Consider the following 26,481-nt stretch of genomic DNA (forward strand, 5'->3'; position numbering starts at 1 on the left):
TTGATTCTTGACAGCATTAAAAGGATGAAAACAAATCTTTACACATCAACCCAGTTCTACAGATAACAGGGTTTGAACACGAGTGCGTCATAGTTTGATGATGTCAGAATTGCACGTCAGAGAGACAGCGATTGCAGCAGTTTGTACGACAATACCATCTCTACAGTGCCTTAACATACATCCATTGGTTCTTTTTTTTTGTTTCTGAGCACGAGGAGACCATAAACGTTCAGATTAAGCTAAATATCTGACTTCAAGCCTTGGAAGAAAGTTCACAGACTGCTTTAAATTATACCTGATCCGACTGGGCAGATAGCAGCCCTTTGAAACGCACAGTTATTCCCACACAAATCACTGGGTGGAAAAAGTGTACCATATCGTGTGCACATGGTACTTGCCTGCTCAGGTTACACCACCGAATCTGGGCACCTCCTAAAACGGGGCAGGAAAGGGGAGTTAGTCAGACAATCGGAGCACTTGAGCGCAGAACGCCGGGAGCAGGGTTGGAGAGGAGAGGCGGCCGGCCACAACCCGTCGTCAGCCTGTGCAGGTTAGCCCAGAACCTTCTAGCGCTTTCAGAGGGGATTCTGACACCGGGGGCGTTCGAAGCACCGCAACTTTTTTGCTAATGCTTAATAAGAAAGTAGTGCTGAGTGAGCGGGGGTTCATGAGGCAATGTAAAGATACGAAAATACCAGTAACGATGTCGTTCACTCACTCTTGCTTACTTTTTAGGGTTTTATTAATACATTTTTAGAAATGCGTGTGGGAGTTTCGAAATATGCATTTGCAATTTTCTTCAGAAATGCATATGGGGTTTTCAGTCGTGTTCAGCCCTCGATGGCTCCAAACTTGGGAGTGGACTGCTACTTTTCTACTGCTAACTTTTTAGGACTTTGTGTGTTTTTTCTACTAAGGCACTTTTTGTTCTTTAGAAAAATAATTTGGTGGAGGTCTGCTTCACACCCTGACTGAAATTCCAATTGACCCGTTACAAATATGATTTACTTCAGCTTTGGAGCTTTTAAATCATTATTACGGAGCCAATTCCCGTTGGGTCCGATTGTATACTGGAAGTGACGAGGTTATCATCTGCTGGTTCCATGACAACAGGGGCAACACGTAACGTTTCAAATCCTATCCTTTTCTTTAACACCCTAAGGCATTTTGGAAGTTGTAGTCAAGGTTAATTACCATTGAAGCTATGGCACTAACAACCCTTGAAGCAGTGAGTTGTAAAAGCAAGAACATGGTGTTCCCTGATGTCATAAGGGCTCTAATAACCATTTTATCAGTGCCTGTATTGTCTATTGATTTTGAGTACATTTTTTAACAGCCCCCTCTTTTTTTGCCTAATGTCTTTAGTCTAGCGTACAAAAAGGCACATCTCGCATTAGGGTGCAGAAGAATTGCACCAGTCTCATTTCAACGAGGGCAGCGGCAATTTTCACAATGTTCTTCCTATTTTAGACCTTGATCTGTATTTTACAAGGTTTTTTGATTTTATTTCCATCTATGTAAACTAGGAATCGGAAAACAAGACTTCCATGTAACACGCACACTATGCGATGCGTAGGGTTTTCCAAACATGTCACCAAAATATAATTGCTCGCAACAGTGTGGCTGGCAGTAGCTAAAATGTCTACAATTTACAATGTCTACAATATAATATGGGTAACCGGTGCATGCAGGCGCGCCTGCCAGTGACGGGACAATACCTGGCATTGTCGGTAGAGGGCGATAAAAGGTCTTACCATAGAAGCTGCTGGCACAGACGTGACTTTCAATAGGAAATGAAAAACACAGCCTGCTACTGCTTCTCAAAGGCGCACTTGTGCGCCTTTCTTTTTATGTGGAACATAAACTTGAATGAAAAAAAGCAAGAGAACTCGGATAGACGTATACACATTGTTCCGTGGCACGGTCACGTTCCGCTGCTGCTGTTTCCCGTCCTTGGCAGCCTTGGTTTTGTCTGTTACCGGAGGCGTCGGTTTTATTGCCGGGAGGAAAGCTTCGCCAGGCAAAGGTGGCGCACTTTCCAACTCCTGCCGACCCTGCTGAAAGCGCTGTGTGTTGTGCTCGACTTGCCAGTACTCCACATAAATCGCTTACTTTTTGTTTTAGCATAGGCTTATTGTTTATTGGGTTCATTGATGCTATGTATTGGTGTTCCTAATTTAATGGTGTTGCTGTGTTCACAGAGTGCTGGTGCACCAGGTCTGTGTGCATAGCGTGCATGTCATATGCAGGTCATATGAGTGCACACTCAGGATCCAGAGTTTGACACACTTGTGAAGCATGTGCAGGGTAGTGGCCTGTTGTATATTAGTTATTCATGTAATATGGCTGACAGTGGTCAGTAGCCCTTTCTTTGTGTTCTTACCTCCTCAGCCTTTCAGAATACCTATGTGTGTTGTAACTTGTACCAGAGTGTTCTACTCTTGTCAGTTGACGGTCTAGTCAGCTGGCGGGGTGTGCGCTCAGCTGTGTTCTACAAGAAAACTACATGTAACCTAACTAGAAGTATCCTGAAGTACTTACAACAAGGCCACCAGAGGATAACTGGCATGTCTACTACCCCATCCCTTGGCAGTGCTGGTTGTTCGGTGATCCGGTCCCCTGCCCTACCACACCCAGGTGGTGGAGCCTTCAGTCCACGATTAGAGTTTGACTGGTGGAATTTCCCTCAGATAATCTTCTTAAATTTCTACCCAAGTCGTTTCTTCACCAAATCAACCCTATCAGTCATATCAGGAGCCACTTTGGGGGAAAAGCCTTTGGCAGATATTTCATAGTCGTCTATAGCTACCTCCAAACCCGGCTGCTGGAAATTTACCCAGAATGTGGGAATACATTGTCAGTGTACACATTTCATCTTCCACATAAACCAAGCTTTTCAGCCACGCTAGCAACACCAAACGTACCTTTCCATGGAAGGGTTCTACCTTTTCCATGGCGCTCTTTCATAATGTACAATTTGGCTTACACAGAGGTAGACAAATCAATCTAACACTGAGCGCTTGCTTCACCACCCTGCTTGGCAGTGTTGACTGTGGACCTTGGCCGACCCGATAATTGACGCTGAGAAGTCTCCAGTGGGGTTTTGCCTGTCAACTGTGAATCCCTAAATCAGGAAGTCATCCCAATAAAGGTGGGGATAAGGGATTAGCTATTTTTGGTGGATCCTTCATTAGTGTCCATCTCTTGAGAAGGTCCTAGGTATTGCCTTGATGTGGAACTGGCACTTTACATGCAGTAGTGTGTTGTCTGAAGTGTTGGTATTATGGACTCCCGTTTTGTGGGTTACAGACAGGGTCAGGTAGGTGGTGATCCAGAAGGATGAGTGTCTTTTGACTGGAATCTGTGTTGTCTTGTGATCATAAGGTTTCCATGCGGCTCTGGGCTGATAATCAGTTGGTATTGATTTCTTGTGTGTGATTTTGGGGCAATAGGTGCATGATTGGTCCGATCTTACAACTGATGCAGTGCAAGAAGCCTTTAACAACATTGCTTACAAATTAATAAATTGTAATTATTATTTTAAAGATTGTATTCAGGATATTGAAATGATTCGCCAGACTGCGTTAACTGTAATCAAGTATTCACAACACTTTCTCTCACATCATTCAGGGAGTTACGTCGCTGCTGTATTATTTCAATTATAAAACTACTTTGGGCAAGTGAGCTTTTGTTCTCAAGTGATTTTTTTCTTATGTCCATTTAAAAAAAAAACAAAAAAAAACCAATAGTTTCTCCAGTAAATTATGGTACTATATTCATCCTCCACATTATCAGTTTTGTTTCCGAGATTAACCCAGATTGATCCTGATGAACAGCTGTGAGGAGCTGACAGATTGTCTGGTAGAAAGCTGCTCTTCCAATCCAGGTCTCAGAAAGAATAGTACTCTAGTTCCACAATCATAATTGACATCCTTTGGCACTCATACTGGCAATCTCGCCAGTGCGTGTAAATAAGAAAGGGACCCCCTGCGACTAGATACAAGTTCCTAGGTCAGGGCACAATATTATTCAAAATAGTAATACCTAGGCAACTGAAGGGTCCTGCTAGGTGATCAGGTACATACAGACAGGAATGATAAGAACACAGACTTGCTGTTGAGTGAGGCAGTGTACAGTCCAAAGGATTCAGTGATGCAATATCATATAAAACAAATTTATTGACCAGATATCATAAAACAATCTATAGACGTAGTTAAAAAGTTATTACACAAAGCAAATGCACAATCAATTTCTATACAAAATAATTACTAAAAGAAACATATTTATCACAGTAAAAATAATTTACACAAAGTAAAATAGTGTTTTTATATACATCAAATAAACAAACAGGAACAAACAAGTGATGAATAGGAATGTCTCTACGCGCGTTTCGGCGTATTCGCACGCCTTCTTCGGGAGACCACTTGATATTTCTGGAAATGAGGAAGGATAATGAACATAAGATCACATAAAAACAGCTGTACACTTCAGAAATTGGCTCTCACTGAGAGGATAAAGAAAGAGACTCGAATAGAATGAACTGGTTCGTGCTCAAGTGGAAGGAGACCCACTCACCACACCTAGAATAGTGGCCCTACATTTACACATAATGTGAAAGAAGTGTTTTATTGAGTAAAGAGAGAAGACAAGTTGTCTGAAGAGGCTGGGTCCTGAGGGGCTATGGATACATGCCAGGCAGAGTGGAATTATGAAGCTCACCCCAAAGATAGCAGTGATGTTGATATTATATCATTATGGTGAGCCAGTCAGGGATGTACCTTTAAAAATGAGGACGTCCTTCCTTAAGACCACATACAGAGATATATCATATCTTGGGTCGCGGGATGGACTTCGATGACTCGTGGCTTTTTGCTTCCTTAGAATGAATACCAAATTGCAGAAATTAGGCAAGGAATGTACAGATTCCTCTTTGTATTAGCAACTAAATGTAGTGAAAAAAAAATTTGTTTACCTATTTAACAAATATCTGTTTGGTAGTGAAGAACCACAGCTTGTTTTAAATCTTAAGCTGCTGTACCATTAGGTTACAGTATTGGGATTATCGTGGTGCTATTTAAACCACAGGGGATGAGAAACCTATAGGGTGGGACAAAATGCAAGACAACTGGGTAGTTTTAAGTAGCTTAGGAATGCACAACTAAGGTGTATTGGGGGTAGGGCTTGATACATACCTCCTGCTATTGTATTAAGGTGTTCACGAGGTACATTGATATAGTGCTCAAACTACAAGGTAATCATCACTTGCAGAAAAGTATATTTGACTCTGTGAAAAGACAATAACAGGGAAAAATGTATATGTATTCACATGAATTACGGGTTTCAACTTATTACCTTGCCCACTTTGATAGTTACCTGTATATATAGCGGGACAGGTTCCTTAGGGAAAAGTGCCGATGAGCATGGATGACTCAAAGGCAATGATAGACCGAATCTGCAATACAAGTTGTAAAAGGTAATTTCTATCCTGGTGGTTGGCGTCAGATAACAGTAGCAATACCCAATTATATGATAATTTGCATGATCTGCTGTGGGTGTGAACATAAATATAAACGTGAATATGTGCGAGCATTAGTCTCTAATGTGCAGAGTCTAGATTACTCATAGCCTCTGGCTCTGATCATGTTTTGGATACAATGCTATGAATTTTAAGTGCACATACGGAAAGAAAATAACCGTATTTAAGGCGGTAACACGCAGCAAAAAGTCGGATGTAAGTCAGGGGGAAATGCAACTTACTCGAGAGCTCTAAGGTATTAAGATATATGGGAAGCGCAGCCGGGCAAGGACAGTTATGTCCAGCGAGGTGCGCTAGTGAAATTCTGTAAATGTCTAAGGGGAGCAGGGTGGAAATACACATCGGCGTGCAAACAAGTACTTACATGCCGGATCTGTGGTTGCGGCCGCCGAATGGGGTTCTGATGCAAATAAGGACGCTATCGCTGAGGCTCCTTAAATAGTGTGGACGCCGGCCGCCTCGAGGTGCATAGCTTCTTAGGTGGCTCAGGGAGATGACATCACCCGAGGCGGCCCGAAACGCGAGCCAATAAACCGAAACTGCTCTATGTCAGATAGTTTACAGAGGAGCATGGACAGGGAAGAGAGACTCCCGTGTGCTCGGGAGTCCCGGAAATGAAGAGTTTAAGGATGTGAATAATGATCATTTATTATTGTATTTTATAGCGTTTTCCCAGGGTATCTCATGATTGAGACCCTTGGGAAATGTGGACAGATGGAATATCCAAAAAACCTCACGTTTTTTGCGTTTAGCTTCCATGTTGCTTGAGGGGGTGAGGTTGCAATTCTCAATGATGTACCATTTGATATCTGTGGATTGGTGTTTTTGTTCACTAAAATGTTTCACTAAGGGTGCCCCTGTTTTAGAGGTCCTGACAGCTGAACGATGTTCAGTCAGCCTGGTGCTGAAGGGTCTAGCTGTTTCACCGACATATCCAAGGCCGCATGGGCATACCAGCAAATAAATGATGTTTTTGGATTTACAGTTGGACATGTGTGCTGGACGAATAATGGTACCTTGATAATTGTAACTGGCCCCCGTAATTGCTGATGTGCAAGCAACACATGTGTTACAGGGGTAGGTGCCAGTGACAGGGCAGCTTCCATCAATGGTTTTTTGGATCAGGGGTTGATGTTCTTTAAATCTAGACCGGGTGACCAGGTCTTTGATGTTCCTGTTTCTTCTATGTGCAAACATAGGTTTTGGTATAATGTCAGTTCCTTCTGTGTTCTTATCATTCCTGTCTGTATGTACCGGATCACCTAGCAGGACCCTTCAGTTGCCTAGGTATTACTATTTTGAATAATCTCGCCAGTGCGGCCATGGATTGAATGGCCGTTCAGATGAGGTCCAACCCAATCAGGGTTGATGCAGACTGGAAGGATGTTTCCAAAGGCACTGCCTGCACTCCACGTGGAGAGAAGGATGTATTTTTATTTGTCGTTCCTTCCATTACACCATTACTTGACTACCATTCTACAGCAAACATTGGAAAAACAATAAAAAAACAGCAGAATATGTGTGTTCTAGCCATAGTGGTTACTTAGCCAAATGCAACATACATTCTTGCAAATAAAGAACACAGTAGCATGTAATAAACAAGCATTAGCAAAACCAATAGGTCTCACCTTTGAGAGCTATTGGCATTAGCAATGCTTTGCAGCCATGCTGTTCAGCAGCTTGAATGTTTTGCAGTGTAGCTAAAACAAAATTTGAAAATGTGCTGTGACGCAGCCAGGGCTAATGCGCTTTTTATTTGAAAGTGCAATAGCACTGAATGATTATATGCCTTCTTTTATTATTATTTTTAGCCACGATGCACAGCAGCCACACTGCTATATAGCACGGCTATAAATCATTTCCAAAGTCGGCAATACCCATGCTGTACAGCATGAACAAAAGGAAATGGAAGAGGCAATAGTCTCACAGGCGAGCCCTATTGGCTTTGCAAATGCTTTTTTTAAGTCTCCCCATAACACCCCTGCGATTCTGCGCAAATCATTTCATCTGCCCAGGCATGAAAAAGAAAACAAATATGACATTTGGCAAAAAAATTGATCACATAAAGAAAGCAATTGCACCCACAGCTCAGTGAAAATACATTTGGAAGTAGATAACACTTGTTGTCACAATAAAAGCAGATAACATCTGTTGTCACAATAACTATCCATTTAAAAGGAGCATAGGGGTCCTTTGAAGTTTGTGTGGCATAGTAAAACATAGCTGCAAATAGCAAGAGGTTCAATAAGGATGACAGGGAAAAAGAAAAAAAAAGTTTCTTGATCACAGCCCGATCAGCGGAAGGAAAGCAGTCAAGCTGAAGCAATCAGTACTCGGTCCATGCTCCAGTCGAAAGAAGAGGAAGTGAGGCCAGCACGCACTGGTCAATTAGAAGGCAGCAAATAAGAGTGACAATGAAGCTTATGAATACTGAGTAATGGGTGGGCTCCAAGTCTCTTGTTGTATACAATATTTCTCGCAAATGAGGCCTAATGACAAATAAAATCACAATTGATGCCAATACTTCCAAATGCCAGAGGTAGCTGAATCTACTCCAGATACCATTGACTCCTTATGGGCTCCATCACCCCGTATCCCATCAGTCCCTCAACAACTCATATTTGATACAGCGGGGATAGATTAGGGCTAGGAGCAGTAAGGAGAAACTTAAACAAGGGATTCTATAAGCTCCATGTTATTTCTCTTTCTACTGCTTGCATGGCCTTTGAGATCAGGTTATCAGTGGCAGTACCAGAAGTGCCAAGGAGCAACAGTTAATTGATGCCCCCTGCACCTCAAATTGACATCCGTAAAAATTACAAGAAACTGAAAGAAAGACTCACAGCAAACTTGACTGTTAGTGAGAGAGTCTGACTTGCGGTCTTGTGGTCGGTGCCCTGCTTAATTTTTGATCTCCTTTGTCTCAAATGAAAATTGAAACACACAAGTAAAGGGAGTTTTTAAAGGTAATTGTTTTCAATTATTCAAGAAAGATAAACACTTTGTGCTGTGATGAGACTGCTTGGAAGGGCAGGGACAGCTTGAGCCCTGAATCCTTGCTCTGCTGCAGGGTATCAGAAAACCCAGAGGAGACAATGTCCACACACTTCTTTGGAGCACATGATAGTCCCTCACCAGGGCACCAGGTATTTGACATTTGAAGCAGGTCATTAAACTTAAACACTAAACTTGAGAAACCCATCCACTGGTTGCCTGCCAGAACTACATTTTCATTAAATGTGAGTTTAGTTATCTTGGCTGCCTCACAGTACTTTATTTTTTATCTCCTCTAATTTTTTGTATATGTATATGTCCCTTTATGTCTGGCTAAGAGTGGGCTTTGGCTCCACCCAGAGAACTATTATACTCTCACCTCATTCTATTGGCCATTTGATGTATTATTCCAGCTTCCAGGAAGTACTTCCATTGGAATGTACACAGAACTATTTTACACCTGAGTAGTACACTCAATAGTCACGCCGTTTGCCACATTCAAATCTGTATCTCATGTGAGCGTTCCTGGATACTCTTGCTGGTGAAACTGAGCATTACATATACATGTAACATAACATAACATGCTGAAAGCAATCAGCTTTTGTTACTTTGCCCCTGCTTTGATGTGAAAAACAGCATTTGTCCATGCAACATATGTAAACAGTATTTGTGAATGCCTGTGCTTGGATATATTGGTACATTAACCCTTTGAGTGCAGGTGTCAACCAGCATTACCTCCAAAATGCATTTTTTGGCCATTGGCTAACACTGGGGAAGTATATAAAGGTCCATGTGGTGCTCTGCATCAGAGAGAGTCCTTTATTTTATTTTAGCTCAAGTTGCTCGTGAAGAGCTGGAAAAGCAGCCTGAGTGCTTTTTTTATTTCAATGACGATCGGCTCACAGGGTGTGCTGATGTCATTGCAAGGGAAAGTAAAAAGAGCTGATGGGCTAATTTTACTTCATTGAATCAGTGCTTGGGCCTATCTCAGCCCCTGAGCACTGATTCTATTGTTGGGAAGGGGAGAACCTTCCCTTTCCAATGGCACCTCTGCCCAGGGGATCACTGCTTGGGGATCACTACAAGAGAGTGATCCCAAGCAGGGATCCACCCACTAGCCAGCAGGGACAGTGGGAGTGGCCCCTTAGGCAAGGGCTTGTGCTCCCCAGGAGGACATTTTAAATGTAAGTCTTTCTGCCCCCCCCCGGGGGGACAATGGGATAGTTACCACTAGACACCACAAGTAATAAAAAACAGGGGTGGGGGCTGCCCACAATGGGCATGGCCATGCCCCCACCCTTACAAAATAAGTCAACATCCTCTCTGCCCCCCCGGGCAAGCAGATGGCTGTGATATTTAGATAGAGATAAATATGTATGCAAAGCGGTAGACTGCGGTATTAATAATTCTGAAGGCTGTCAATTTTCGCTACGCATATCTTCTACTATCTCAATCTCTGGTCTTCTTGTTTATCGGCCTCCTGTAGCGCTGGGAAATTTCGTAGATTCTTTTATTGAGGCAGTGATACCACTGGCTGCCGCGTCCTCCAATTTTGTAGTTCTCGGAGACCTCAACTTACATTTTGATGATCCTTGTGATGTAGTGGCGAGAGACCTACAGGGTATGCTGAATGCACTTGACTTACACCTTGCCAATGTTGGTGTTACCCATAACAAGGGTCACCAGCTGGATGTTGCTTTTGCCAACTCAGTGAACCTGCAGGCTCTCCAGCCGCTGGCTCTCCCCTGGACGGACCATTACTTAGTCCCTCTTAGATGGCAGTTGGAGAGGTGGAGAGTTCCTGCACCTAGACGGTATACAGTGGAACGACTCTGGTCAAGGCTGCCAGTGGATAGCTGGGCGGCAGAGTTAGTAAGAACCTGTCCTCCCCCTGTCACTGACCCCATTATTGCCGACCAGCATATGGGAAACTGGCTGACTAACACCTTGGACTCTCTGATTCCCAAAAAAAAAAGGCCCATCAGGGAAAGAAGAGTTGGCTCCGCTCCTTGGTACACCCCCGAACTTAGGGGTCTCAGAACATCATGTAAAAGATTAGAACGTGCATGGAGGAGAGAGCGGACGGAAGAAAGTCGAGAAGATTATAAGATAGCAATGAGGAAGTATAAAGTCGCGTTGAAGGATGCCAAAAGGAATTTCTTCAGCGATAGGATCGAGAGGGCAAGTAACTCACCAGGGGAATCCTTTAAAATTTTTAAGGAACTCCTGAAGGCTCCGGTCCCCCCAGTTGTGCATGATAACCCTCAAGAAAAATGCAAAGAACTGGCTGACTTCTTTCACTCGAAAATAGAGAAGATTCTGTCCTCATTGCCTGCGTCCCCTCAGATCCCGGAGATGGACCTTAGCTCGGTATTATGTCCCGCTGAGCTGTCCTCTTTCGGCCCTTTCTCGGAGGATGAGGTTATAAAAGTTCTGAAAGGGATGAAGAGCGGGTCTCCTAGCGACCCAGTAAATGTAAATGTACAGGAATTTATATAATTTAATAAATAATTTACATTTGACCCAGTGCCTATGAAATATCTCAAACTAGTGGCAAATACTTTGTCCACTCCGCTTACTGACCTTATTAACCTCTCACTCTCCCAGGGCATAGTGCCTCAGAGATGGAAAAAGGCAGTGGTAAAAGCACTTTTGAAAAAACCAGGATTAGACTCTTCTAATTTGGCCAATTTTAGGCCTATTTCAATTCTGCCTGGCTTCTCAAAAGTCGCAGAAAAGTTGGTCAACCGTCAGCTCTCTTACCATCTAGAGTCCCATCATTTGTTGGGAGACTCCCAGACGGGCTTTCGCCCTGGTCAGGGGACGGACACAGCCTTACTGGCAGTAGTGGAGGAAGCAAGGAGCATTCTTGATACAGGGGGGTCAGTGGCAGTGATCCTCCTGGACTTGAGTGCTGCCTTTGACACCGTAAGTCATCAGGTGCTCCTCCAACGCCTGTCAGAGGTGGGTGTGACAGGGATGGCCTTGAAATGGCTTGAATCCTTCCTCTCCAATCGTGTTTATCAAGTTTGGGAAGGGGTAGAGCAGTCTACCTTGTTCCCTCTTCAATGTGGAGTCCCTCAGGGCTCATCTTTGAGCCCTACCTTATTTAATATTTATATGACTCCACTTGAAAGAGTGGTCGCCCCTTCAGGAGTGAAGATCATCAGCTATGCTGATGATACTCAGCTGGTGGTAGGCCTCACCCAGCTGGTGGAACAACCTGAAGTCTTTCATGACTGTCTCGCTAATGTCCATCGTTGGATGTCCCATTCTGCCCTTAAGCTCAACGGGGAGAAAACTGAGCTGATGCTGCTGGGCAAATCCAGTCCCTCAATCATCGCTGGCTGTTGGCCTCAGTCTCTGGGTGACCCACCATCTCCCAAGAAGGAGATCAAGACCTTGGGAGTTTGGTTGGAGGAGGATTTGTCCTTTAGGACCCACGCCAGGAAGACCGCGGGGGTGTGTTTTGGTCTGTTGCGGTCAGCGCGCAAGGTACTACCACTGCTTCCTGATCCAGCTAGGAAGCTTCTTATTCGTGGTTTAATCTTGTCGAGGCTTGATTACGGGAATGCGCTGTTTCTTGGGGCTCCCGAAGCGACTTTTAAAACCCTTCAACAGGTACAGAATGCAGCCGCTAGAGTCTTGATGCAGGTTCCCAGAAGACACTCAGCTGCCCCTGCCCTGAAAACTCTTCACTGGCTCCCCGTTAAGGAGCGGGTGAAATTCAAAGCATTATGCACGGCCCATAACATTTTGCATGGTAAGGGCCCCTCTATCCTCTCCACTATGGCACGCCCCTACAAGCCCACACGTCCACTGCGTTCGGACCAAAGACATCTTCTACAGTCGGCTAGAGTAAAGAGAGCTCGCTCTGGAGGCAGGCGTTTCTCAGTGCAAGTGGCGGCACTGTGGAACTCCTTGCCCTTTAAGATCCGATCAGAGCCCAAGATCTTACGCTTTAGGAAACTCCTGAAGACCCACTTGTTTCCAGTGTAGCGATTGAGCTGAGCTTTCTCCCCTTGCTCTGTATTGCGCCGGGATGCCCCTGGGTAACTGAGCGCGTTATAAATTTTATATAATAATAATAATAATTACCCCTAGTCTGCCCCACCGGAGAGGGAGCACACTAGGGGTGCGGGCTGCCTCCCACCTCAACAAGAGGACAGGCAGTCTTTCTGTCCACCTTTGGGGCAGATGGGGTAATTACCTTTGATCTGGAAGCCCACTACACTCCAGGGTCAATTAAAAAAAATATAGGAGTGAGGTTGCCAACTATGAGCTTGGCCATGACCCACCCCTAAAAAAAATACGGTGACAGTCTTACTGCCCCTGTTCAGGGCAGATGGGGGTGATTGATCCTAATCTGCACCTGGGGGGGGGGGGCAGAAAGCCCACTAGACACCCAGGAATGTATTGTTTTAAAAAGATTATAGGGTTGGGGGCTGCTCACCATTGGTATGGCCATGCCCCCACCCCAATAAGAGGTCAGACAGTCTTTTTGCCCCCTGGGGGGAAGATGGAGGTAATTACCACTGATCTGCCCCCCAAGGGGGACAAAAGGCCGTCTAGACACCACGGTCAATTAAAAAGAAATATAGGGTTGGGGGCTGTCAACTGTGAGCATGTCCATGCCCCACACCTAAAAAGATATTGTGATTGCCTTTCTGTCCCCCTGGAGGGCATATGAGGTGAATACCCCAATCAGCATCCCCCCCAGGTGGGGTCAGAAAGCCTTCTAGACAACAGGGTAAAAAACATAGGGGTGTGGGCTGCCCACCATGTGCATAGGCGTGGCCTCACCCCAAAAGGGCACAGTCTTTCTGCCCCCTCAAGGTTGGATGGGGCAATTACCCCAATTTGTCCCCATAGGGGGCAGAAAGCATACTAGATACCAGAAACTACATTATGTAGGTTTGTTGTGGGGGAGGGGAAGGCGCCCCCTCCCAGGGCATGGGCCCATGGGCCCATGCTCTCCCCCACCCCACAGCCCAATAGACTTTCTATCACCTCAGGGGTGGATAAGGGTATTCACACCCAATCAGCTCTCCGGGCGACAGAATGCCCACTAAACACTAGGCATTTCAAAACAGAGCCAAAAAAACCAAAAGGAGGATGTGGTTACCCTGGCATCTAACCATACCCCCTCCCTAGAAGGGGCAATAGTGTCTTTCTGCCCTGCCCGGGAAGGTAGAAGTTTGGTCCAAGTTGAATAAGAGATTTACCCAAATATGCCCTCAGGGGGTAGAAAGCCCACCTGACACCCTGGCACCAGAGATTCTGCCTTGGGGGCAAACAAAAGAGGCTCTGGGGTGGCACTTGTTCATTGGCCACTCCTGCACACCCAAAAAAGGAACAAACCAGTCTTTTTGCCCCCCCCCCGCCTCCCCCGTCGAGTGGCAGACAAGAGGTTTGCCCCAATTTGCCCCTGGAGGCCAGAAAGCCCAAACAACGGCTGAATAATATTTTTAAATAAAAGACTGGGGCCGTTCTGGACAATCCTAACATCTGTCCCAACTTCACCCCCTAAAGCCTTGACAGTCTTTCTTCCCCCCTGTGGCAATGGCAAATGAGAGAACATATGGTTTCTTTGGGTGTTGTTTTTACGTAAGGGCCTGGAGAGTTTTGCTAACTCTCAATATCATCCCACTTGAAATGGGGAATGGCTGCACTTGTTGGGGTTGGGTAGGCTGCCACCTGGGAGAACCTTTCAGACCCAGGCAGTTCTGAAACCTAGACACATGGGGACGTTCAGGGTAGTGTGCTTTGCGTGTATCTCACAACATTTTCTTACCCACAGTGCCACTTATGTGGGTGGGCCAAGAGACTTTGACACAAAATGCCCTAAAATGCTATGTGGAGAGATAAGCAAGGGTAGCTGAGGGATTTGTGGCTGTGCTCAGCTGTCACAATGGAATTTATGAACCACAGACAATTTTGAAAACTAGGCACCCTGTGCATTTCAAGGATGGCGTGCCTTGCATGGATCCCATGAGGATTTCCTGTCCGCAATGCCCTGTGAACCACAAATTATGCCTGAAATCACACATTTCTGCTTGTGTAACTGGGACTAATGCACACCACAGGAATGGATCAAACCAAGGTGTAACATTCGCCTTAGTACAGTGACCCCAGCCACAGCACGGGCAACAACAGGTGGCAGCCTCACACTGCCCGCCGGTGCTCGCCTTGGAATGCTGGTCGCGGTGACATTCTAAGTGATGTCACCGCGATCGGCTCCATCACATGCAGAAGCGCCGGGGGGAAACAAAGTGGGAAATACCACACATCCCCCTTCCCTGCAGAATGAAACATCGAATTACAACAAAGGAACCATAAGGTACAACAGAAACTTACATCATCACGTACTGTTCTAAATGTCTGGGTGGTCTGGTCGTTCTCCGGCTAGTCCTTACACCCGGGTGGGAGACCGGCCACTGCTTCTTGGGAGTGGGACTCAGGTTACCCTTGGAATCGTCGTTACCCTCGTATTCTCTACAGTAATCCTGCCCGGGCGGGTGAAACCTCACAACTCTTCCCAGGTTCCAGATCCTCCCTTCCTGGGTCTTCACTGCATTCTTGAACAATCTAGTGATCTTGGTGGGTCTACTGTACTCTGACCACCTTGCCCTGCCTGTGGGTGTCCTGATCTTCACATCATCTCCTACCTTAAACTCGGCCTCCTGTGTAGAGTGGAGCCTATCAAATCTTTCTTTCCTCCCCACCATGACTCCTTCCTGCCTCACTAATCCTTTCGCTTCTTTGGAGTGATCTGACCATCCCTTATTCCACCCCATCCACCTTGGGGATAGTTTGGTGTTGGGTATTCTTGTGCGGAGCAACTCGAAAGGGGTGACTCCCGTTGTTTGGTGCGGGGTGAACCTGTATGCTTCGATCCGCCGCCATATTTCTTCTTTCCAGTTCATGCCACTGGCCTTCGCTAACTGGATACTCTCCTTGAGGGTCTTGTTAAAACGTTCAACCATGCCATTGGTCTCCGGGTGATACAGGGCACACCGCTTGTGTGTGACTCCTCTCTCCTCAAGGAAGTCTTCCATCTCTTTCGAACACAGTTGCACACCATTGTCCGTGAGCAGGCTGCTTGGTAATCCTTCCCTAATAAACAACACTTGCAGGAACTCAATGACGACCTTAGTTGTGACTTCACTCACCACCTTCACTTCCGGCCACCTGGAGTACAGATCCATGAGTACTAGAATGTACGGCGTGCGCACTTCACCCGTCAATGGACCAACGATGTCCAACGCCAACTCTTCCCAGGGTCCAGAAGGTGGTGGCCTGCACACCATTGGGGGTGTCTGTTGTCTCAGTACTTTGTCACTGATGCTGCACGGAACACAGTCTCTTACTTTTCTTTCAATTGTGAGATCCATGCCCGGCCACCAGTAATCTTCTCTCAACCTTTGTTTTGTCTTGGTGATTCCCAGGTGGCCATCGTGGGCCATGTCAATCAGATTCTCTCTCACCATTGCGGGGGGTACCAGTCTCGTCCCCCTGAACAGACATCCATCGACCACGGACAGTTCGTCTTTGATAGTCCAGTATGGCCGCATGTCCTCATCTCGTTTATCTTTATTTTTCCATCCGTCTCTTACTCTTTTGCACACCTCCTCCAGGACTCCGTCCTTCTTTTGCGCACTTTTCCATGTTTCTTCTCCTATCGCCTTCTGGATGGCGCACACATTTTCCGTCTGATAGTTTTCCATTTCATCATCTTCTTTCTCGCTAGCTTCATTTGCCTCATTTTCATTCACGAGCCTTGACAGGCAATCCGCAGCAAAATTACGCGTTCCAGGGACGTACTCGACATGGAATGTGTATTCCTGGAGACCAACCACCCAGCGCCTGATCCTGCTTGAGATTGCATCCAGGCCCTTCTTGCTGAAAACCTCCACCAATGGTTTGTGGTCAGTGCGAAGGGTGAATTTTGTGCCCCACAGGAAATCCCTGAATTTGCCCAATGCCCAGAATACCGCTAAGGCTTCTTTTTCGATCACTGAGTAGTTGTTTTCTGACTTCTGGAGGGATCTTGAGGCGAAAGCTATCGTTTCTTCTCCGTCTTTGCCCACTTGAGTGAGGACCGCTCCCAACCCTTTTGCGCTAGCGTCGGTAGTGATCACTGTCGCCCGGTTGGGTATGAAAGACTTTAGGCTGGGTGCTTCTGCAAGTGCATTTTTTACGTCCTCAAACTCTCTCTGACACTCCTGACTCCAGTCGAACGCTGTCTCCTTCTTCAACAACAGTCTGATAGCATACGTTCTTCCTGCCAGGTTCTGTATGAACTTCCCGTAGTATTCCAGCATTCCCATAAAGGACTTGATTTCGTCCTTGCTCCTAGGGGGCACCAAATTCGCAATGGTGTTCTGGAGCTCTGCTTTGGGACGGATACCTTCTGCCGTCACCTTGTGTTCCAAGAAATCCAGTTCCGCGCAACCGAATACGCACTTTTCTCTCCTCACCGTTATACCTTGTGACCTAAACCTGGCCAGCACTCGTCTCAGCCTCTCATCATGCTCCTCATGGTCTCTTGCAAACACCAGCACATCGTCCTGATAGCACACGACACCAGGAATCTCTTTCAGGATATTTCCCATCAGCCTCTGGAACACGGCTGCCGCAGAGACTAACCCGAAAGGCATCCTCTTGAACTTGTACGCGCCCATGGGCGTCACAAACGCTGTGAGCTCTTGCGACTCTTCGTGCAGTTTGATCTGAAAGTAGGCTGAGGTAAGGTCCAGTGTGGAGAATACTCTTGCACCCTCTAGCATGCTCATCATCTGGGTGATGTTGGGTAGTGGGAATCGGTTGACTACGACCTCTTTGTTGAGAGCTCTGAGATCAATGCATAGCCGAACCGACCCATCCTTTTTCTGGGCGTCCACAATAGGTGCCAGCAATTCCGTCGCTTCTACCGGTTCGATGACTCCTGCTTTGCACAGTTTCTCAAGTTCCGTCTTCACCGCCTCTTGGATGGCTATGGGTAGCTTCCTGACCTTGGCCACCACTGGCTTCGCGTTCTCTTTTAACTTGATCTTGTGGCAGTAGTTCTTCAAACATCCAAGCTCTTCGCTGAATACCACCTTGAACTCAGTCACTAAGTCTCCCTTTGACTCTTGTATTTCTTGTATTAAGATTTGGGGATTGCTGTTGGGATTCAGATAGACTCCTAATTCCTTCTGTGCCTGCCAATCCAAAATGTTATCACCAACTGTGGACACATATACCTTGGATACTGTCGTTCTGTCCTTGTATCCAACTTTGTCCCAGAAGTACCCTTTCATTGAGATAGGGCGACCAGCATACCCCCGGGCTTCACATCCATTCTCTCCAAGATTATCCTCCCCTTTGACACACGGGAAAATTCCTTCGCACTGATGATTGTTATTCTTGAACAGGAATCAAACAATGCCTCTAACTCTGTGCCCCTTACTTTTATTGTGTCTTTCGGGCTGCAGACCTGACCTTCTCCAACTTGCACTACTATTTCTTCACATGTGGTGTTTGTGAAACTGCGGCTCTGCCCTTCGCTCACCCGCACAACTATTTCGTCACATACAGTGTTGGTCCTGTCTTTACCCTGTCTGCTGAACCCCTGTCCACTTTTGCAATATTGCCTAAAATGACCTCTCTTTCCGCGAGTGTTGCACGTGAACTTGAGGGCAGGACACTCTTTGTCATTGGCCATGTGCCCTTGCTTCCCACATCTATAACAGGAGCCCTTGAATGACCCTCCTGATTTGTTCTCTTTCTGCACTTTATCCACTATTTTCTGGCCCTGACCACAGACACAGCTTCACATTCAGTCACAACTTCGCTCACTTTTGGTTTCTCTTTGTTTCTTTTCTCACTGGTGTCCTGCTTTATTTCACTAACGCACAGTAACATGTGTTCTACTTGTTTGGCTATAATTAAAACCTCCCTCAGGGGTGGGTCATCCTTCAGCCACAACTCCTCCCGCACGCGCTCCATCCTACAAGCTAGCACAAACTGGTCCCTGATCCTTTCCTAACTTGCACCACCAAACTTGCATGTGGAAGCTAGTTTCCTCAATTCAGATACAAAATCTTCAATTGATTCTCCTTCCTTCTGTACTCTTTTCCCAAAATGGTAACGTTCCATTACTGTACTTGTCTTAGGGAGATAGTGTAAGTCTAATTTCTTCAAACTCACTTCTAGCTCATTAAGACCTCTTGCTTCCTGTGCCCCTAGATCTGGGAGGTGATCTAGAACCTCTTCCCCTTCCGCTCCTAGGTCATATGCCAATAACGCTACCTTTCTTTCTAACCCAAGGTTTGGGCCACACACAGTAGCATAATTCAAGAACACTTTTTTCCACTTTTTCCACAGTATGGTAGGTTCCCCAGGGCTGGTCAAAAAGAAAGGCGGGGGTGTTACACTCTGCATGCTAGCACAGTCACTAGAAACTCTCCTACGGGTCGGTGAGGAAGATCAAGTTCAGGGACTACAGATTATTGAGCAAACAAAAATTATTAGGCTCAAGACAGTAATGCAGCAAATTAAATGCACCTCTCCCAGGAGATTTCTACACAGGAACACCCTGTACTGTAACCTTGCAGATAATATTGACAAAACTTCTTGAACCACTGGGTGGCACTGTGGGGCACGAACAGTTTCCACTGAGGCGAGTTACCAACATGAAATTCGCCCTGTTGTTGACCATAGGAGGGCGTTACCAGTCAGAAGAGACCAGCCCACTTCCACACTTCCTCCTAGGAGTGGCTGACTAACAATACATGGGAAAAAGGCCAAGTAAGTCTGGTGGTTGCCCAAAGGGTGGTGTTTTCAAATACTTGTAAAACGAGAGGGCTAAAGTCCCTGTGTTTAGGAGTCCGATGCACCTACGAGTGGCACGCTGCTCGCACCGCCCGTCACCACCACTACGTCAAATCTAGTCAGGGTACTAACCCTGTGCCTGCGCCACTTCACACTGGCAGGCTAGGGCAGATGACAACAGCAAAGCGTTCAATCAAAGGTCACACTGTCACGCGCCGCTAGCGCTCCTACTGCCTCAATTGTTCGTAGCACCTCCACGCTTCCAGCAGACACCTCCGGTAACGCCGTTCTCTTCTCCCAGCTGGTGTTCCTAACTCGAAGAGACATCCAACATTTAGCTCTCCCCGGCCACTCACCACTCTTCCGTGACCTTCGCCAAGCTTCCACGCTTCGTGCGCCCTTCACTCGCCGATACCGCCACAGTGCCTCTTCATACTGCTGTCACTCCCATCATACCTTGTCTCTAGCCGGATCAGATCCTTTGCATATTTTGCACACCGCTCAGTGTCAGACCGCTGCCGCCCCTTACCATATGTTATCCAAGTTGCTTAAGTCGGCTTCGGGAGCAATTAGTGTTGAATTACCACATGGATACCGGCTTCGTGCCTCCTCATTCTGTCGACCTCCACTCTGAAGTATCCTTTTTTTTTTCACAAGTCGCTCACCGTACAGTTGCCAACTCGTTTCCAGTTGCCAGCTCCTATCCTTATTTATTTTACGGCACTTCAGTCTGTTTAAGTCGCACTTTGCTGTTCTTCTTCAGCTTCTTTGCGCTTCTGACCTCATTTGCGTGTTGAGGTCGCTGTCACCGAAAGTCCCTCGTCGCCAGTGTAACATTCGCCTTAGTAACGGACACGAAATCCATGAAGAGTCAAATAGCATTTATTAGGGTTCGTTATGCTATGACAGTGAACAGCGACCCCAGCCACAGCACGGGCCACAACAGGTGGCAGCCTCACACTGCCCGCCGGCGCTCGCCTTGGAATGCTGGTCGCGGTGACATTCTAAGTGATGTCACCGCGAGCTACTCCATCACATACAGAAGCGCAGGGGGGAAACAAAGCGGGAAATACCACACAAGGTCAATGGGGGCCCTTGTGAGGGGACTCACATTGTCCTCGGTTTGATCCGTTCCTGTTGCGAGCACTAGACCCAGCCACATAAGTGGTGCATTGTTTGTGTCAGTACAAGTGGGGTAATGCTGGTAGTAGGAATTTTGTGGATTCCTGCAGATTTCAGAAGTTTCCATCACAGAATTCTAGGGGAAATACATGAATCCAGGTGAAGTTTGGCGTGTTCAGGGCATTGTGGGTAAGAAAAACTCATGGGAACCATGCAAGGAACACCATCCTGGAATCGCCTGGTTGTCTAGTTTAAAAAAATGTCTGTGGTTTGTAGGTCTGCATTGGTGATGCCGCAGCATACAAATACCACAGCTACCAGTATTGCTTCTCTATCCACGTATCGCTTCAGTGTAGTGGTCTTTCTGGCTCACCCACACAAGTGGGTGATCTTATCGGGGGACACGTGGGAACTCAGGGTGATAGGAAATGTGTGCCTGCCTACAGATTCCAAAACGTTCCATCACAGAAATGTGAGGAAAATATGTGTTTTTTACCAACGTTTGACATTTGCAAGGTCTTCAGGGTAAAATTACTTAGTGAGGACAACGCAAGCCATGCACCCCTGGTCTCCCCTAGTTGTCTAGTTTTCACAAATGTGAAAATTTCTTGGGTTTCCCTAGGTGCTGGCTAAGCTATGGCCCAAAATCTACAACAACCCATTCAGCAAAAAAGAGTCAGTTTTGAGTGGACAAATGTGATGTATCCATGTTGAGTTTTGGGCTATTTCGTGCCATGGGCATTAGGTCTACCCACACAAGTGAGGTACCATTTTTATCGGAGACTTAGGGGAGTGCTGGATGGAGGGAAGTTTGTGGCTCCCCTCAGATTCCAGAAGTTTCCATCACAGAAATGTGAGGAAAATGTGTTTTTTTCAGTCATATTTTGAGTTTGCAAGGGATTCTGCGTAAACTAACCTGGTGAGAGCCACACAACTAACCCCAGCCTGGATTTCACCAGATGTCTAATTTTCCAAATATGCAAGTTTGGTAGGTCTCCCTAGGTGTCGGTTGAGCTATTGCCCAATATCCACAGCTACACACTTAGAAAAAAAGGGTCAGTTTTGGATGGAAAAATGTGATGTGTCCATCTTGGGTTTTGGACCATTTCCTTACGCAAGGGGCACTCTCCTGCACAAAAAACAATCCACAGCGGTGTTTTCTTCTTTCCACGTGTGCTGCAAAATGCACCACACACAGAAAGAGGATAAAACTAGGGAGAAATAAAGATATTTCTCCTTGTTACTCTTCACCTGGGGAGGTATATCTTTTTGGAGCATTCCCAGGTTTACCAGGTTTGGAAAATCTGGAAATGCATCAAAAACCATGGAATTTGCGTGGGAACACCCACCACAACGTCCATGGAATGCCTTCCTTGTGCAGAGTAATGCAGCGCAGCAATTTGGCTGCATTGTATTACTCCATATTTTTTAAGCCCCACAAAGGGGCTTTGCGTGGCTTCATAAATATTACTTAGAGGTTTGCGTCATGCATGTACCACATTGCATGGTGCAAGCATGACACAAAGCCCTCATAAATAGGCCCCTTAGTTTCTTTAGGAAATCCTTGCGGGATCTACACATATGACATCCCTTGCTGAATTCCGACTTTTGTCTACTTTTTGGAAATCTATAGCATTTCTGGACCCCCCACTGGAAGTAGGTTAAGGGCACAAAAAATAGGAAAAATGGGCTATCTCTTTGAAAAATGGCAACACTATAATAAAAATATAGGATCATTTATTCAGTTCTGCATGTTTTGAAAGCTGGGAAGATGGTGACCTTAGCACAATAAACTATTCATTGATGTCATTTTTAGGGAAAAAACAGACTTTTATCAGGAGCATCTTTTTCCTATTTTTTCCCCAAAACTTAAAATGTAGCTATATGATGCCCATTTTCTCAGTCCCCTTTTGGGGAATCCATAAACCTTGGGTACCTTTAGAATCCCCACTATGTTGGAAAAAATTACTCAACTCTGGCATGGATAGCTTAAGTGGAAAAGATGTTATGGTGCCCTAAGCGCAAACTACCCTAAATAGCCAAAAAGGGGCTCAGCACTGGAGGGGGAAAGGCCCAGCAGTTAAGGGGTTAACGTCAGATCTATTGGCTTTGCAAATGCTTGGTGTCTTTAGCTAACAAGATAATTTTTTTCTAACTTGAAGACAGCCCCTGGCTGCTAGGGTGAAATTCAAGACATTGGTCATGGCACACCGTGCGCTTCACGGGCATGGCCCTATCAATCTTCAGAAGTGGGTCTCTTCTTATACTCCTAAGCGCTCTCTGCGCTCCTTGTCTTTACTTCTGGCCCAGGTCCTGCGTTTTAAGCGTCAGAGGATAGGGGGCTGTTCCTTTTCAGTTAAAGCGGCAGTTGCTTGGAATGCCCTTCCTCTGAGCCTGCGCACCATTCAGGACCTTAGTGTATTTAGGAAAAAATTGAAGACGCATCTGTTCATGTGACGCCCTCTGCCATCCCCCATGGTTCCGCACCGGGACACTTATGAGTAGCTGGCGCGCAATAAATTCATTTAACATAACGTAACAAGTAGCACAGCACTAGTTTCACCAAACAATCTTACTACTTTGTCTCATTGTTACATTTGGATCGAGGGAACTGAAACTTTACCCTTGACACACTTCTGAAGTTGTGAACACATCTAAATCAATTTCAAATATGTCTGCGACTTTCTAAGAATTCACTGACGTGGTAAGAGTTGAGTTGAGTTGAGATAAAATTTATAAAGCGCTACTTTGCCCGTAGGCGTCAAGGCGCTAGAGATGGAAAAGCTGTGTGAGTGGTGAAGTGGTGAGCGAGATGAGAAGGTTAGTAGTAGGACTCCCTGAAGAGCCAAGTCTTCAAAGCCTTCGGAAGAGAGAGTGGGAGGTAAGTCCCTTGATCTCAGCTGGAAGAGTGTTCCAGATTCTAGGAGGACGAGAGCAAAAATCTCTATCGCCCCATCTGACTTTGTTGCTTTTAGAGATAGAGGGAGGAATTCTAAAGGGCATTCATGGTTATGAAAAGAGGGCTCCTGTCAAATAAAGGTGCAGCTATCTACTGTCTGAGAAGAACCCAATTAATGTTTGGGAGTTTGACCAAGCTCTGTGGCTAACTTAAAGGAGGTACTAGCGTACAAGTTGTAATTTCACCACTTTTAAAAGATGAATACCATATTCATTGGTGTTTATGCAACATAACATGAACTGCCCAGCAATGGTAAGTGTACATTAAGGAGGGTGTGGGGCGACAATTACAATACTGTTTCCATCGATTGGGAATTTATATATTTGAATTACACTATTATATACAATCATTGAATTTACATTGCTAGGGACAGGTACATTTAGTGATTTTCCAGAGGCACACAGTTTTTTGAGTCAAATGTGAGGCAAGGATTTATTACCAGCTCCACAAGTTCCAAAGTTGGCAGCGTTGACATTAGGCCGCATATCTTTTGTTCAGTTTGTTAAAGCAAATTGCAGCTATTACCAGAATGCACTCACCAAATAGTGCTACCACCAAATTAAAGCCATGATACTGAATAAAACCTGCACGAAACAAAGTCACCCAACTAATGAGAAATAAGTATAAGGACCAGATAATACCGACTATTATAATCTCTCCATATGAATCACTGTCTCCAAAACTGTCTATGTATGAAAGGGAATAGGAGATGTAATCAAGCTGTTTGACATTTTGAGGATTGTTTACGTGACTGACCCCAACTGGCAGGGTTCCTGTACAGTGATTGGCTTGCCCTGTGATACTTTAAATTTAAGCCCTGTATAGGAAAACGCGCAGAGGGAAGTGTGCTGTTTATTAATTTTTTATTTGCAGCGCTGCTAGGCAGAAAAGATCCTGTAGGTCAATTTTTAAAACTCTGAAGAGGAGTGCCATTCACAGCAACGCAGTGTGTTTATTTTTTATCCTCCAGCTCAGCTGGAAATCACTACAACTTCCTTTAAAATGTAGCCTTCCTACTGTGTCGTATATGGTTTGCAGCACACCTACAATCATGACTAGCTTCAGCTTTTGACATAGTAACCATTCGGAGTGTCACACACCACACTCCAGCAGGCCTATTGCTAAATTATTCATGAGTTAGCCCTCTGTGCTAGCCGCTCTGCCATAAAGGAAGAGAAACTCCTGTTGGACTATGATTATAGGATGAAGCCATATGCTAAAACCATAGAAAGTAGTTTTTTCTAAAAAATTCTGTAGCAGAACATGCTTTAGAATTGGGTCCTGCAGACCAACTTATAAATAGTTCAAGAGGCTTCCTTATTATTTAAAAGTGAGGTTGCTGGGGATGTCTTGTTCTGCTCTCTCACTTTGCTCATTCATATGAGGACAATAAATGGCATGCAATTGTAGCATTCATCCAATCATAGGACAACACATAAACATCCTGCACGCCAAAAGCCATCCACACACAGAGAAAAACATACCCCAAACTATATATCGATGCACTCTCCACAAATGCACCTACCTATATATTGAACATCACATACTTGTATCATACAAGATGGGTAGCTGTCAACTGCAGGGATGTTATCAGACAAGTGTTGCAGGAGCCATCAGATACACAACAGTGAAGCTTCAGTTGTCTATAATGCCACTTGGAAGCCCAAGATGGAAATTCTTCATGTTATTGACAACTAAACATCTGTAATTTTGTTGTGTCTGTCCCTGTCCAATCCCATACCCCTGCTCAGATGAGCAGTGCATGGAAACAGAAGTCACAGTAGAGCTATGCACCACATTTTCTTACTGTGCCAGCCCATTAACCCTTATTTTACTTTCAAAATTTCACAAACCTTGTGTTCTGATTCCCACTCGTAATACGCTCTGGAAATCTTCATGTCAAAATATAAAAAAAAATTATCATACTACCACCCATCTGACCATCCTTGTCAAGGTCTTCTTCTCTCAGCATGAATATTTAATATACAGGCCGCTATGTTACCCACCTCCACTGCCCAAAGTGCCTTAATCTACTCCCCAGCCAAAATGTCACTGACACTGTCACTGTCCACCCAGCTGCCATGGCATAATATTAGCCCCCACAGCCCGCGCTTTGCATGGGCCCCCAGAGCTCCAGGGGCCCCCTCCAGCACTGTGCACTGGCGGCGGGCCCCTGACCTGAGAGCTCCTGACTAGGTCTGGAGTATGGCGGGCCCCATCAATGTACTTGGCAGGGGGGACCGTCAAGTTTCATTATGCCACTGCCCAGTTGCACTCTCCCACATTCATAAAAAGCAAAATAATTCCTGGCATCCTGCCACCATTCCACATCTTGTTATTCCATTATCCTCTGTGCCTCTGTACATCTTCCTCTGTGTCTACCCCAAGTGACACTCTTGGCTCTGAGTCTGAGTGCAGAGAGCCAGCACTGTGCCCACAGCAGCTCTGTGAGAGCTGCTTATTAGCACAGACTACAATCCTGGTTAAGTAAGGTCGGAGAGAGCCCCATCTGACAGGAGAGGAGATGATTGGCTGTACATAAGCACCAACCACCTTACTCGGAATCTGTTAGGTCTGCGGCACCCCGGGATCAGTGGGGGAAAGTTGGTTAGACTGTGGACATTCAGGAGCCATTCCACTGCCGATCTCTGGTGAGCGAGAGTAAGTGGAGAACTACCCTTGGCAAAAGTACAGCTAAAGCCTGATTTTTAAACTGCTGTGATGTCAAAGCAGTAAATAACCAACTGGTTAAAAAAGTCTGTGTTTGTGCTAAAGGCTTCAATATGAAAGAAGTACATTATCATTAAAGTGGCGGTGCTAAGGCAGAGGAGCGTCACCCCACTGCTCTCAAAGCAGTTCAAAAGGGATTTTTTTTATAATAATGCAACATTATTATCATTTTATTTTTCCCACTGATGTGGCTCACTTTCATGCGGGGCGGGGTTGGCCAGAGCAGGGGGAAGGAGTGGTGGCACTCTCTAAGAGCGCATGAGGTTTACGTTGGTCGCCTTGGGCCGGCCAAACCGTCATGCGCACTTTGCATGTTCTCCACCAG

The 26,481-nt window shown here is 45.7% G+C and overlaps 1 protein-coding gene across 1 annotated transcript in view; it reads left to right on the forward strand.

Annotated features, from left to right (window-relative positions):
• Positions 1-452: 452 nt before the first annotated feature.
• Positions 453-26,481, forward strand: part of FBLN2 (fibulin 2) — a 669,658-nt gene continuing 643,629 nt past the window's right edge. Inside the window, exon 1 of the mRNA XM_078661453.1 lies at positions 453-550. The gene's annotated coding sequence lies outside the window, so the exon portion shown is untranslated. The remainder of the gene's footprint in view (positions 551-26,481) is intronic.

The sequence above is a fragment of the Lissotriton helveticus genome, chromosome 9 (assembly GCF_964261635.1).
Source record: "Lissotriton helveticus chromosome 9, aLisHel1.1, whole genome shotgun sequence".
Taxonomy (NCBI): Eukaryota; Metazoa; Chordata; class Amphibia; order Caudata; family Salamandridae; genus Lissotriton; species Lissotriton helveticus.